At 35.5% G+C, this 15,729-nt stretch overlaps 1 long non-coding RNA gene across 1 annotated transcript in view; it reads right to left on the bottom strand.

Moving 5' to 3' along the window:
- LOC122687573 overlaps positions 1-15,729 on the bottom strand; it is a 53,024-nt gene that overhangs the window by 23,256 nt on the left and 14,039 nt on the right. The window contains exons 2-3 of the long non-coding RNA XR_006339175.1: positions 11,395-11,504; positions 10,963-11,117 (exon numbers count right to left, since the gene is read on the bottom strand). This is a non-coding gene — a long non-coding RNA (uncharacterized LOC122687573). The remainder of the gene's footprint in view (positions 1-10,962; positions 11,118-11,394; positions 11,505-15,729) is intronic.

Raw genomic sequence — 15,729 nt, forward strand, 5'->3', positions numbered from 1 at the left:
CTCTCTGACATAAATCACAGCAGAATCCTCTATGACCCATCTCCCAGAATATTGGAAATAAAAGCAAAAATAAACAAATGGGACCTAATTACAATTAAAAGCTTCTGCACAAAAAAGGAAACTATAATCAAGGTGAAAAGACAGCCTTCAGAATGGGAGAAAATAATAGCAAACGAAGCAATGGACAAAAAATTAATCTCAAAAATATACAAGCAACTCCTGCAGCTCAATTCCAGAAAAATAAATGACCCAATCAAAAAAATGGGTCAAAGAACCAAACAGACATTTCTCCAAAGAAGACATACAGATGACTAACAAACACATGAAAAGATGCTCAACATCACTCATTATCAGAGAAATGCAGATCAAAACCACAATGAGGTACCATTTCATGGCAGTCAGAATGGCTGCTATCCAAAAGTCTACAAGCAATTAAATGCTGGAGAGGGTGTGGAGAAAAGGGAACCCTCTTACACTGTTGGTGGGAATGCAAACTAGTACAGCTACTATGGAGAACAGTGTGGAGATTCCTTAAAAAACTGGAAATAGAACTGCCATATGACCCAGCAATCCCACAGCTGGGCATACACACTGAGGAAACCAGAACTGAAAGAGACACGTGTACCCCAATATTCATCACAGCACTGTTTATAATAGCCAAGATATGGAAGCAACCTAGATGCCCATCAGCAGACAAATGGATAAGAAAGCCATGGTACATATACACAATGGAGTATTACTCAGCCATTAAAAATAATACATTTGAATCAGTTCTAATGAGGTGGATGAAACTGGAGCCTATTATACAGAGTGAAGTAAGCCAGAAAAAAAATACCAATACAGTATAATAACGCATATATATGGAATTTAGAAAGATGGTAATGATAACCTTGTATGTGAGACAGCAAAGGAGACACAGATGTATTGAACAGTCTTTTGGACTCTGTGGGAGAGGGCGAGGGTGGGATGATTTGGGAGAATGGCATTGAAACATGTATATTATCATATATGAAATGAATCGCCAGTCCAGGTTTGATGAATGATACAGGGTCCTCAGGGCTGGTGCACTGGGATGACCCAGAGGGATGAGATGTGGAGGGAGGTGGGTGGGGGGTTCAGGATGGGGAACACATGTACACTCATGGCAGATTCATGTCAATGTATGGCAAAAACCACTACAATATTGCAAAGTAATTAGCCTTCAATTAAAATAAATGAATTTATATTTTTTAAAAAAAGAATTGATAAAACACATACTCTTTGATGTCCAGGTATTTTCACTCAGCATAAAATTTAAGAGATTTATTCTAGTTACTGTGTATATAGATAGCATGCTTATCGTAGGATAGTATTGTATTGCATGGGTATAACACAATTTGTTTTCAACTCACATTTTGACAGCTAACACGATTGTTTCCAGTTTCAGGCTACTGTGAATAAAGTTGCTGTGACTACCTGAGTTCAAATGTTTTGTAGGCTTTGGAGCAAAATACAGCACTTCAGTACTACACTGAGGGTCCATTTCAAGATAAAGCACAAAAACAAGCCACAGAATTGATTTTGCAAAGGACATTTATAGTATGAGAACAGAAACAAAAATGCAATACATGATATTGTTGAACCTCAGCTGGCAAAGTGCCAACCTTCCTGTTGGGATTCAATCCAGGATAAGAAGAGATATCAGAGTGCTTGCCTCCTCTCACCTTCTCCCCACCACATTTACAGGGGAAAGGCCATGTGAGGACACACACAGCAAGGAAGTGGCTATCTACTACCCAGAGAGAGTGCTCTTCCCTAGACACTGACCTTGCTGGCACCAAGTTCTTATTGTTTAAACTGCCCAGTTTAAAGTATTTTGTTGTGGCAGCCTGAACTGACCAACAAAAACAGGATGAGTTCTCAACTGTTTTGATACTTTGCACAAGTTCACCAATGCCCCTGAAAGAGCTGCATGTATTGCTTTTGATGTTACAAATAAATTTGAGAGTAGGTAAATTTGCAAATAGGGAATCCACAAATAATCAGGATCCTCTGTGTGTGTCTGTGTGTCTCTCTTGGATAGAAACTTAGAATGGGATTGAATTGCTAAGTCATATGGTCAACATATGTTCAATTTTTTATAAGCTGCCAGAGTGTTTTTCAATTTATATTTCAATCAGTAGGGTATGAAATTTCTACCTGCTCTGAATGCTCCCATACATTTGATATTGTCAGTCTTTTCCAGTTTTGTGATTAAAGTATATGTGTGTTATGTCATCATAATGTTTTATTTTACAAGTTTATTGGTATTTATTTTGCATACGCAAACCCTGCCTGTGTGCACAGTATATTACACTTTTGAGAAATCAACTTTATTGAGACACATTATATAATTAAATGCATCCATTTCCAGTGTACAGTTGAATGAGTTTTGATAAATATACGATCCCATGAAACCACTGTCAAGATATCAGACACAGCCATCACCATCAGACGTTTTCTTATTATCCTTTGTTCCCTTAGTTTCCATCCAGAAGGTCAAGGTATCCCATTCTTCTTTTGGAAATGATATGGTATCTTTGGAATGTTTTTATTTTATTTTATCTTTTTTGTGTAGATCTATGTGCCATTCATTCCAAGGTATGTTTTGTGTTGTTGTGTGATTAGGGTTATGATTTGTTTTCTTCCATATGAATATCTGTTGTTCATGCAACTAATACTGAAAAGATGATCACTCTTTCCTTCCTTAGAACTTTATCAACATTCAATTGTGTGGGTTTATTTCTTGATTCTAATTATTTTTCCTTTACCTATTTATCTATCATTATTCCAGGGCCATGTGTTCTTGAATATTTAAGTGCAGAGAAAGACAAAACTCAAGTAATGAAGTGACACGTTCATGTTGGAAGTGGTGTAAAATTCTATGATTTCATTAAATAATATAAATTCAACTAACAATTTTGGAATGCTTACTTTGTTTCAGCTACTTTGTTCTACACTGAGGGTGAAAAAAGAAAACCTTATTTTTCAAGATCTCATAATCTAAATACAATATAAACAAGAAATGTTAAAAGAGAAATGTAGTCAAAATAGGACAAAAACAAGAAAAGCAAGACTTGAATTTATCTGTGCAAAGCAGAAATGCTTACAAGACTAATTATAGCCATAGTGGGATTCTCCATTCCCTTCTTATCACACAGTAATTCAAAGGCACAATAAGGCTATCATACTTGTTCATTTTGCTGAATAATAAAAAATTTTGGTGCAAGGGGACCAAACAGCAAACATATTTGTTTCAATATGTTCATTAAGATGGTTACAGATATAATTTAATTCAATAGTGAATCAATTAAGAAAAGTAAATGCATTTTTAAAAACTAGGTGACAAAAATTAATAAAAATTAATGTCTTATTGGTTATGTCTGTTGCAATGGTGAAGAAAGGTAGTTGTCAAAGAAGGGTGTAACTGGGTGACTAGATGAACTAGGTTGTCATAACTTAGATTATATATATGAGAAGAAATTGATGCAAATAGTTGATAAGTTAGACCATCATCAGTTGAAGTTCTTAAGGTATTTATAGGAAGGCCATTAGGTCATTATAATTAAGTGCTTGGGAAAGACAGGCAGCCTTTTAAATGCCAGTGATGCATCCCTAATCACATATTCTGGAAATTATCACATTAAATAAATGAACTGGATCATGAATGCATTATGTCTATATTAAAAAACATTGTCTTTGAAAGACTTACATGAACATTTAGATAGATAGTACTTCACAATTCTATCAATAATGTATTATTATTTAATTTGAATGCATATGTGCAGTTAACTTATTCATGAACATTCTCTGAGATGAAGACGTCCTCATAATTGATCCAACTATAAAAGTCATAGAAAGATGGAAAATATTTTCATAGTGGTTCACAATATCATCTATCTCAAGGTCAATTTTTTTCATCAGTTATGGTTATTACTAGAGGGATTCAATTACAGAATTGATTGAATACCTGCACGAATAGAGAATAATTTTAAAATATTTTGATTCTTTAAAGGTACCCATGTACCCTATATTAATGAATAAATGGAATAATTTTTAGTAAAACAAGTGTATAATTCAAGATCTTTGAATTTCATAAAGAAACATTATTTTTCTACATGTCTGTAACCACTGCAACCAAAGAATATAAACATTACTTCAATGACCAACACTGAATATCTTTGGTTTTGATACTGTCTAATAGTATCCCACAAGAATGATTTATCTATTATGTTCCTATTCTAGATACACAGGAAGGATGTAAAAAATGGTAACTGTAATTCAACAATTATTTCTCCATTTGTGTTCAACTTTGTAATTGAATCAATCCATGTCATTTGTTTCCTGCATATCTATTTCACTATTTCAGACCCTCGGCAGACTCTACATTTTAATCCACCATTGGATTAGTTTTAATAACAATTAAAAAAAGAAAATATTTATGGAAAAATGATGATGTACCAAGTATTCTGGTCAACATTTTGATTAATTCATAACTCTCCAAAATGGGCTGTTCCATCTCTAGCGATATGTAAATAGTTATTTTAAAAAACTGTGTCTTGCATAATCATAAAAGACTCAATTCCAGGTATACAACTTTCAAAGGTATTAGTCCCTAAAACCACTATTTCTCTAAACATCTATGTTTAAGCTCATTCCCCCATCTTCCTTCTTCTTTCACAATAGTCTTTTCCCATATTTGGGGAAAAAAAAGTAGAATTTCTCACTGACTATTAATTCTGTGGCTTCCCAGGTGGCACAGTGGTAAAGAATCTGCCTGCCAATGCAGGAGTCACAAGAGTAAAGATTCAATCACTGGGTTGAGAAGATCCTCTGGAGAAGGAAATGACAACTCACTCCAGTATTCTTGCCAGAGAAATCCCGTGGACAAAGGCTACAGTCCATGGGGCTGCAAAACATCAGACAACTGAGCATGCACATGCATGTAAATTCTATAATGGTTCACAAAAAGAATATTTCAAAATGTTAGTATTTATATTAAGAAATAAAAATAAGAACTAATTTTTTCAAATCAGATAAAGTGCAGTTATTATCATCAAAAATTTTTGATAGAGGACCTAAAAATTATCAGCTAATAGGTTGTTGAAAAAATAACTGAGCACTAGAAAAACCATTTCTCCTACCACACACAGAAAAAGTACTCAACAAAATCATGGCTTTTCTTTAACCTATTATGGAGTTAAGGTCATAGGAAGTAATTTATCCTGAAATTTGAATAAATACATATTCTTTTTTAAGATATTGAGGCAAAGATTCCAGGTACCATAAGTGCTAGTAGAAATAATGCAACTAAAATTGCTAACAAATTGCTGTAAGTTAAATGCAGACTAGCATGGGAGAGTAGAAATCCTAGGAAGCACAAACTCAAAAAGAAATTCACTCCTATTCATTGGCTCTTATCTACAAACTTCTCCACTTCCTCACAAGAAACATTAGTGGTAGGAGAGAGTCCCTTGTGCAGACCTGTGAGAGGAGAACATCAGCCTCTGGAGGAAAATAACAAGCTCTATCCTGTATCCTCACTTTTTCCTCCCCTATAGAGCTTTAAACCACTAGGCAGCAAATTGTCAGCCTAAAGGCAGAGGGGGAAGATCCATTGTAGTAGGAGTGCGTGGGGGGACAAAATTGGAAAGGGGCAGGAAACCCTCTATGAACAAGACACTTGGAGGCATCCAAGTTATCCAACCATTGTACATGTACAGGATAAATCAGAAAGTCTCACTGTCAAGATTCAGAGACACAACTCTGAATACAACTTTGCTGCTGCTGCTGCTGCTGCTAAGTCACTTCAGTCGTGTCCAACTCTGTGTGGCCCCATAGACAGCAGCCCACCAGGCTCCCCCATCCCTGGGATTCTCCAGGCAAGAACACTGGAGTGGGTTGCCATTTCCTTCTCCAAGAATACAACTTTAGGCTAAATTAAACAATAGAAAACACTCTGCTCCTCTCACCCTACAACTAAATGCCTAGCAAGCATCAGGAAATATTCAACCACTAGTGGGAATTTAAGAGAATGAAGAGAGAATCTTTCCAAAGAGCAGGCACATGGGGAAAGCCTAAAGCAAGGGGTAAAATGAGACCATTAAGTAAAACTCTTAAGGAATGAGCCCCAATCACAGCATGAGGTAAACCCAGAGGATTTGAAGCTGGTGGTACATTGAGAATAATGTACAACCAAATCTATACCCAGAAAATATCCTCTTGTGCTATTCTCCATTTAGACTATAACTTAACAGATGAGTGTAGATACCAGGAAACCAAATGGTCCATTATTAGGAACTGGAAGCTCCTGAAGCTGTGTGAGTCTTAAAGAAAAATGGATCAAATCTAATCGATCTAAGTTTTATTTAAGAATTATTTTATTTATTTAAGAATCTAAAAGAAAGAAGTGCAAATCAAATCCAAAACAAGCATAAAGAAATATTAAAGAACAATCTATTAATAAAATTTTAAAAAAACTTAAAAAATAGAGTTAATAAAACCAAAAACTGGTTATTTGAAAATATCACTAATACTGATAAAATTCTCACTATGAATAGAAATGCACAGTCACACAAATTACAAATATTAGGAAGGAAGAAGGAGAAATCACATCATACATTACTAATATTAAAAGGATAATAAGAGAATATATTCCTCCACCTGTGATTGAGTTACACCCCCAATAAACACACTGTAAATTGAAAATATCATAAGTTGAAAAAGCATGAGATAAGCTTAACTTAATGAATATCATAGCTTATCACGTTGTTGTTGTTTAGATGCTAAATCATGCCCGATTCTCTTGTGACCCCATGGACTGTAGCAACCAGGCTCCTCTGTCCCTGGAATTTCCCAGGCAAGAATACTGGAGTGGGTTGCTACTTCCTTCTCCAGGGGTTCTTCCCAGCCCAAAGATTGAACCCATGTCTCCTGCATTTGCAGGAAGATTCCTTACCACTGAGCCACCAGGGAAGCCCTAGCTTAGCCTAGCCTATCCTAAAAGTACTTGTAACACTTGTATTAGCCTAAAATTTGGCAAATATAATTTAAAGCCTATTTTATTATGAAGTGTTGAATAACTCATGTAATTTATTGAACGACACATTGAAAGTGAAAAACAGGATGATTGTATAGGTAAAGAATAGTTGTAAGAGGATTGGTTGTTTTCTCTTATGATCGAGTGGCTGACTGGGAGCTGCCACTGCCCTGCATCACAAGTGAGTATCATACTGCATATCATTAGTCTGGGAAAAGATAAAAACTCAAAATGTGAAGCATGGTTGTTACTGAGTGAATATGACTTTTGCACCATCATAAAATCAAAAAGTTGTTAGTTCAACCACTGCAAGTCAGAGACAGTTTGTATTATAAACAAATTTATGCCCATAAACTTGAAAATTTAGATGAGATTCTATAATTTATTGAAAGATTCAAACTAGCAAGCATTATCCAAGGAGAAATAATAATCTGAATAATTTCATATATATGAAAGCCATTGAATCTATAGCTTTAAAATATTCAGAGTAAGAAAACTCTAAGCTCTGATGACTTTCCTGATGAGTTCCACCAAACATTTAAAGAAGAAATTACAATTTTATATAAACTCTTCAAAAAAATGAAAAGGGAGGATTTTTTCCATATTATTTCAGAAGATTATCATGCCTTAACTAAAAAAAATAAGGAAAAAAATTACAGATTGATGTACTTAGTGAACACACTTTCAAAATTATTCATTAAAATAAGCAATATATAAAACATAAAATCTAGCAATATGTAAAATACAATACATACACCAACACCATAAATCAATTTTTGGTTTATCCCAGGAACATAAGGCTGATTCAACACCTGGATATTAATGTAATTCACCATATTAACAGACAAAAGATGAAAACCAATATCCTATTAGATTCAGTAAAGTTCTGTAATAAAATCCAACATTTACTCAAGATAAAAAGTCTAGGCAGGAAAGAAAAAGTCTAGGCAGCCTAGAAGTACAAGAGAGCAATCTCAACCTGATAAATCAAAAATAATAACATACACACAAAGACTACAGCTAATAAAACAATTAATAATAAAAGACTAGACAGTTTTTCCCAAAGCTTGAAACAAGGTGAAGATACCTTCTCTCACCACTAAATAAATACCTATTTTTAATATCATACTGGAGGCCCAGGTTGATAGAATCAAGCAAGAAACATAAATGTCAGATGTACTTACTGGAAAGAAGAAAGATTAAAATTTCCTATTCACAGATAAGTTATATAGAACATGCCACAGGATCCACCCAAAAGCTTTATTTGAATAATAAGAAAGTTTAATAATTTCATAGCATGCAAAGTCAATATGCAAAAATTTATTATGTTTCAAACACTGACAATGACTGACTAAAAATTAAAGATTTTATTTTATCATTTCCTATAATACCAGTACCATGAAAGGCTTAGTTATAAGTCTATTAAGATATGTGCAAAGATCTGTATGCTGAAAATTACAGAACACTGATTGAAAGAAATCAAAGGAGATTTAAATAAATAGAGATGTGCACTATCTTCATGGATTGAAAGTCTCCATACTGAGAAAATATCAATATGAGCAATATGAACTATTGCAATTCCAGTAAAAATCTAGGCTGGATTTCTTTTTACAGAAATCAATAATCTTTTCAAAAATAGCTAGAATAGCCAAAATATATTGAAAAAGGACAAAGTTGTAGTGCTTAAACTATAAGATACCAAGATGTAATCTAAAGCTGTGGTACATAAGACAGTTTGTATTGGCAAAAGGATAGATACACAGACCAATAAAATAGAATAAAGAATCTATAAATAAACTCATATTCAAGTTTTCACTTCTAATTTTGCCTTTCTTGGTAAGAAGTTGGAAATAAACATCATGATAAACTGTTAAAGACTGCTTTAACCTCAGTCGGAGATATTCCTCACTGAAAGATGCTTAACACATATATGGATATTTTTGTATGTTTGAAAGATTTCTAAGAAAACTATATGGCATTATATCTACATCTTGCACTTAATAGATTTTAATTAAATAATAACAATAGTCAAATATGCAGTCTTTTCTATCTTAAAAAATAAATCTAAAAGTCATTTTTCAACATTCCCCTTTACTAAATGAATTTTAAGTTATCCATATTACTAAGTCAATATTAAACTGAAGTTTAACTGTAGACAATTTAAAATTATCTTGAGAGTAAGTGGAAAACAAATGAACAAACAGAAAAGATCCTGCAACCTTTAAACAATAATTAAAATTTGAAGTCTTGAAAGTGGGTAGAAGAAAACACTTTGCTTTTAAACATTATTTTGTTAAATATGATGTACAAATCATAATATACTCTTATCACAGTATGAAAAGAAATCTATTTGTTTATGTCAAATTTGAATTTCAAGAACAGACTACTTATTGAACATCGAATGTCAGAGCTGATATAAAACAAATATGGAAAGGTCTCTCTAAATGTCACACCCTATTTTTTTCAAACCAGAATTAGATTAATTTAGCTCATTAATAAACTGATGATATTTTACACAGCAACAATTTGTATAGAATATCAAATTCACTTCATAGTGTGCAAAGAAGTAGAAATATAATTTGCCTTTTAAAAGTAGATCATTCGCATTACAGTATTACATACTAATTTCCTTTTAAATGCCTACTTGAATAATAGAAAGTTTCCAAAGGCAAAAACTTTCTTTAAATTTACATATCACAAAACATAATTTGACAGAAAATGACCATTAGTAAATGCAAAATTAATTTTTAGGCGAATCTTATTTTTGCTGTTTTCACTCCAATTTTGAAGAGACTCTAGAATTGACATTTTTAATGCATGCAAAGCTTTCTAGAGTAATATGTTTTTATTTCTTAACTGCTTAAATAAAAGTAAAATCTGTGAACATTAGTAAAAAGGAGGATAGCCTGGTTTACTATTTGTGCAGTTTTATCAAAAATCACATATCATAGTTGTTTTAATTAGAAAGCTGAAAGATTTGACATAAACCTTAAGCAAGCATCCCTGGGACTTTACATAATTTCACCTCTTTAATTCATCTTTATAAAATACAATGTATACTTTTTAAACATTTTTTCTTACTGAATTTATAATTTTTAAGAAGAAATATACTGTGTCAATATAATGTACAGTTTTTAGGAAGAAGCCATTTTTATGCCTCCATTAGTCAAAAAATTTTATTATTTCAAAACCACATGATTCTTCTAAGTGAAGCTTTCATAGGATGTAGAGAATTTCCAGGATAAAATAATAACAATAGAATCAAAAGGTAAGAAAGTGATTTAAAGGTCATCCTGAACATCTTTCAAAGGAGTTAATGACTTTTCATGCTTTTTTCCCTCAAGTGAAATCAATCTCTAATTGATCCACACATTTGTGTGCAGTTGATGGAAATGATCATTCCTATCTCTGTGTTATAAATGGCAATCTTGCCTTTTCTGCTTTCATTATTCTAAAAAACCTATGTGTGAATCAACTATATTTTTTGGATGATAACTTTCATTATATTTCTTTTTAAAATATTTATATTTGCAATGAGTAATTCTTATATTCTATGATTAAAAATTTTCTTAGAGATAGTTCTAGCTAAATTTGATATTTTTATTATTTTTCTGTGTCCTATATACAAGCTGGGCTTCCCTTGTTTATAGGACAGTGGTCTTCCCAGTGGTAAAGAATCTGCCTGTCAATGCAGGAGACTCAAGTTCAATCTCTGGGTTGGGAAGATCCCCTGGAAGAGAAAACAGCAATCCACTTCAGTATTCTTGCCTGGGAAATCCCATGGACAGAGGAGCCTGGCGGGCTACAGTCCACAGGGTCACAAAGAGTCAGACACAACTTAGCAGCTAAACGGCAACAGCATACACAAACAGAATGCCTAGCACAGGCCCCAGCACTTAGCATACCTGAAAAGGAAGAAAGTCCCAGCTGGCACCATCTACCGGACAAGTATTTTCCAAGCCTTCCATCCTCTCTAAGAGGCCACTGGTGATTTTGATGTTCATCATGTCATAGACACAAGGACTAAAAAGTTCGATGTCATAACTTATGCGAGAGCCACCTGAGGTTGGACAAGAAAAGACTTACAGCAGGTAATGCCTCCTTGCCTCCTTTGATGACCACAATTCTGACTTCCATGAGCATTTAACCTTATTCAAGTGTACAGATTTCATATGTAACACTTAGCTCAAAGGAGAAAAATAATCAACAATTTGTATAAAATATGAAGTGTCACTGGGAAAAACATGAGGTGTCTACTCCACCTTCATCATTTAAAGTAAATATACTCCTATAATTAAAAACTGAAAAACCTGATGGGCCACTCTGTGGGTTCTAACCTTGAATCCTAGGGCTAAGATCTGCAACTGTCTTCAGAAACACATTTTTCTTTAAGCTTATTGTGAGTTTCAGTGTCCATCAAAGTTGGTCTTGATCTTGGGTGCATCACCTGGAGAGATAGAGAGAAATTATTCCTTAAACAACTGATCCAAAGATTCCAGAGGGTGATGGGGTGGGGGGGAGTTTGTGGTCTGATATCTCTAAAAACTTGGGAGAGTGTAGGAAAATAAATAGTATTGCATATTTTATGGAAAAGTTTTAACTGGACCCCATGGTCCATAGTGTATATGATAAGGGAAATTCCAAATTTGTTTCCTTTGGCATCTTTCCACCAGGCTGATTGGCAGTTACATTTCTATATTCTTTGATTGCTTAGCAGAATAAATTCACACACAAACACACACAACACACACATACACACACACTTGTGAAGACTTTCATGGGTGCATCAAAAATACTATAGCTTTAAAACATATTGAAGAAAATAAAGATCTTTATAAATGGATTTTAACTGACCATACTCATGTGAAGTTAACATTTCACATTGTTAGTGTCTAGCAATTAGATATCTATGGATTAGTTTTATGTCTTCCAACAATTAACACAAAACTTAAGATTTCTCTCTATCAAGTTTTGCATAATCAAGTATCATCATTATTAAAAATACAGCTTGTGTCTGTTTAATATTAAGATTATAGGCAGATGCTTTACATGTAAATTTTTTATTAGGAATACTAACTGATTACAGTAACTAAGAGTATGCATGCTCAGTCACTTCAGTTGTGTCTGACTCTCAAACTCTATGGACTGTAGCCTGCCAGGTTCCTCTGTCCATGGGATTCTCCAGGCAAGAATAGTGGAATGGGTTGCCATGCCCTCCTCCAGGGGACCTTCCTGACCCAGGGATCAAACCTGTGTCTCTTAAATCTGAACTGGGAGCTGGATTCTTTACCACTAGCCCTGCCTGGGAAGCCCAACTAAATAGATAAATTATAATTTTGTCTCAATTTGTTCGATCGTTATCTCATTTACCAAGAGAATATTTGTTCATTCTAACACAGTGATTAAGGATACAAACTTTGTAGCATAGGTTTCAATCCTTTTTTACCTACTTACTGTTCTGGTTCAGTGCTTCTAGGAAGCAGTAGGTAGGAGGGTAGAGAAAGGCTCATATCATATTCCATCTTTGTAGATTATCAGTGAGCATTTGCTGACAGAAATATAATCATGAGAAATGATATAAAATTGAGGGTTTACTGGAGATTTGACCTTACAAAATGTGGGAGCTGATTACACAGGTCACAAGCAGTCACTGCTTCTCAGGTGTTGGTCCTGCAGTCAGCAGAACAAATGGCCCTGAAGGGAAGGTGAATGTAAAGTAGGGATGAAATAAGGAAATAAGGGAAAATGGAACTTGCAGGGAGGATCTGGAATCTATGCCTGTCTCCTACTGACTCTAAACCTCTATCCTCATATTTCAGGGGACACGCAGGTGAAACTGACACCACAGAGATAAGCAGGAACCAGGAAAACGAAGGGAGAGATTCATAGAACAAGAAGAAGCTGAAAACCTGGCTACTGCCACCCAAGTTGCAAGCCCTGCCTTAAGGCTCAGCAAAGCTAGAGGAGTAAGCCCAGAGGGAACTGGAGAACATAGAACCCTATACCAAACTTCCAAGCTTTAAAAGAATATGGCTGTCCTTTACACTGCAAATGATGTTCAAAACATCTTCTGTGACTCACTCTATCCTGGAACTATGTAGCAAAGTTTATGCCTAGAAACCACAGTTTTAGTTTAACTAAGTCCTGCATATTAATTGGAAGGACTGATGCTGAAGCTGAAACTCCAGTACTTTGGTCACCTGATGCAAAGAACCCGACTCACTGGAAAAGATCCTGATGCTGGGAAAGATTGAAGGCAGGAAGAGAAGGGGATGACAGAGGATGATGAAATGGATGGATGGCATCACCAATGTGATGGACATGAGTTTGAATAGGGTCCAGGAGTTGATGATGGACAGGGAAGCCTGGCATGCTGCAGTTCATGGGGTCACAAAGAGCCAGACCCAACTGAGTGACTGAATTGAACTGAACTGGAGTTGAAATATTTCAAATCTACCATAGCAAACAGTGCTTCAACATGCCACCTATAAATTTATTTTTAAAGCCATACTGAACTTCCAAATATAGACAACAATGAAATCTCAATTCCAGATAATATTGACATAACTATCTACTGTGTGAGTGACTCTTTATGACCTTTGTGACCCCATGGACTGTAGGCTGCTAGGCTCCTCTGTCCACGGAATTCTCCAGGCATGAATACTGGAGTGGGTTGCCATTTCCTTCTCCAGGGGATCTTCACAACCCAGGGATCAAACAAAGGTCTCTTACATTGGAGGCAGATTCTTCACCATCTAAGCCACCAGGGAAGCCTACTATTAAGAAACATTTCTAAGTATAAATCAATACTTAGGAAAGTGAAAGTGAAGTCACTCAGTCATGTTTGATTTTTTGTGACCCCATGGACTGTAGCCTACCAGGCTCCTCTGTCCATGGAATTCTCCAGGCAAGAGTACTGGAGTGGGTTGCCATTTCCTTCTCCAGGGGATCTTCCTGACCCAGGGATTGAACCCAGGTCTCCTGCCTTGCAGGCAGATGCTTAACCCTCTGAGCCACCAGGGAAGATAGAAATTTTTCTAAATATAAAGAAATACTTAGAAAAGTCCACTTAAAAAGTATCAGCAGATACATGCTTGACTTTATCTTATAATCTATAGACAATACATTAAAAAATGTAATAAATCCATGTGCCTTTTCCAAAGGAATACCCAATACAGAAGTAGAAATAAAGTTATAAAAGACAATCATCAATCAGATGAAATACTTTAGGTGAAATTGATCTCTCTGGAAGAGATGGGGACTTGGCAAGTGGTCAGGAAGAAAATACACTATGCTTTTAATTTTGTATGAAAAAAACAATGTTCAGTTCCATATTGCTGAATATAGTTCTGTTTTTGCTGAATAAATCCTCTACTTCAAATTACTGTCTGAATGCTTTATTAAAACTCCACTTCTGGCCTTTGTTTTGGAATCTGTTACTTTTGTTGCCACCTCCTAATCACTGTTTTCTAAAACTTCTACTTCTTTCCTGCTTTCCCCTGACAGTTTGATTGCCTTCCCGCTGTCCTCGGAAGTTGCAGCATCCTTCCCATGGTCCATCTAGCTCTGGTTGCTCCATGGCCACAGAAAGCTGCCTGTGCTGTGAATCATGCCACTTTTCCTCTACTTCTTTTACTGATGAAGTAGGGATATCAAAACAAACACCCTGCTTTCCCTTGAGAAAGACTGTTCCCTTCACTTTGGAATCAATATCCTCATCCAGTTGCTCTTTAAGTTCTTTGCAAGTATAACTAATGTTTGGCATTTCAGTTGAGCACCACAAGATCATGGTCACAAAGCCTGCAGCTGAGCTGATGAAGGAGCACTGTTCTACTGACATGAAACCGGAAATGTGGGCCAGGGCTCTGCCAGGGCTTCCATGTCTCCCTTCTCCTTGGTCAGCTTCTCAGCTGACTACCTGAAGTGACCAATCACAGTGGGAGGCACAGAGACCAATAGCCTGATGGCATGTTTGCTAGACACTTTTATTATCTATGTTGCAGAAGGAATTCTCTTGAGAGTCCCTTGGACTGCAAGGAGATCACACCTGTCAATCCGAAAGGAAATCAACCCTGAATATTCATTGGAAGGGCCGATGCTGAAGCTGAAGTTCCAATAGTTTGGCCACTTGATGAGAAGAGCTGACTCATTAGAAAAGACCCTGATGTTGGGAAAGATTGAAGACAGGAGGAGAAGTGGATGGCAGAGGACAAGATGGCTGAATGTCGTCACTGACTCAATGGACATGAGTTTGAATAAGCTCTGGGAGATGATGAAGGACAGGGAAACCTGGCATGCTGCGGTCCATGGGGTCACAAAATTCGGACATGACTGAGCAACTGAACAACAAGTCACTGAAATCAGTGTATAAATGTTATGTGTATTCTGACTGCTCCACAGACTAACAGTTCCCTTTCTTTCTACCTGTCCTTGGACCTCCCTATTTCCTGAGACACATTGAAACTAGGCCAATTAATAACCCTACAATGGTCTCAAGTGTTCAAGTAAGAGTTGCAAGACTCTTGTTTTAAGTCAAAAGCTAAAAATGAGTAAGCTTAGTGAGAAAGGTATATCAATAGCTGAGACAGGCCAAAAGCTAGTCCACTTGTGCCAGTTAGACAAGTTATGATTGCAAATAGAAAGTTCTTCAGTGAAGTTAAAAGTGCTGCTCA

Source organism: Cervus elaphus, chromosome 31 (genome assembly GCF_910594005.1).
Source record: "Cervus elaphus chromosome 31, mCerEla1.1, whole genome shotgun sequence".
Classification (NCBI taxonomy): domain Eukaryota; kingdom Metazoa; phylum Chordata; class Mammalia; order Artiodactyla; family Cervidae; genus Cervus; species Cervus elaphus.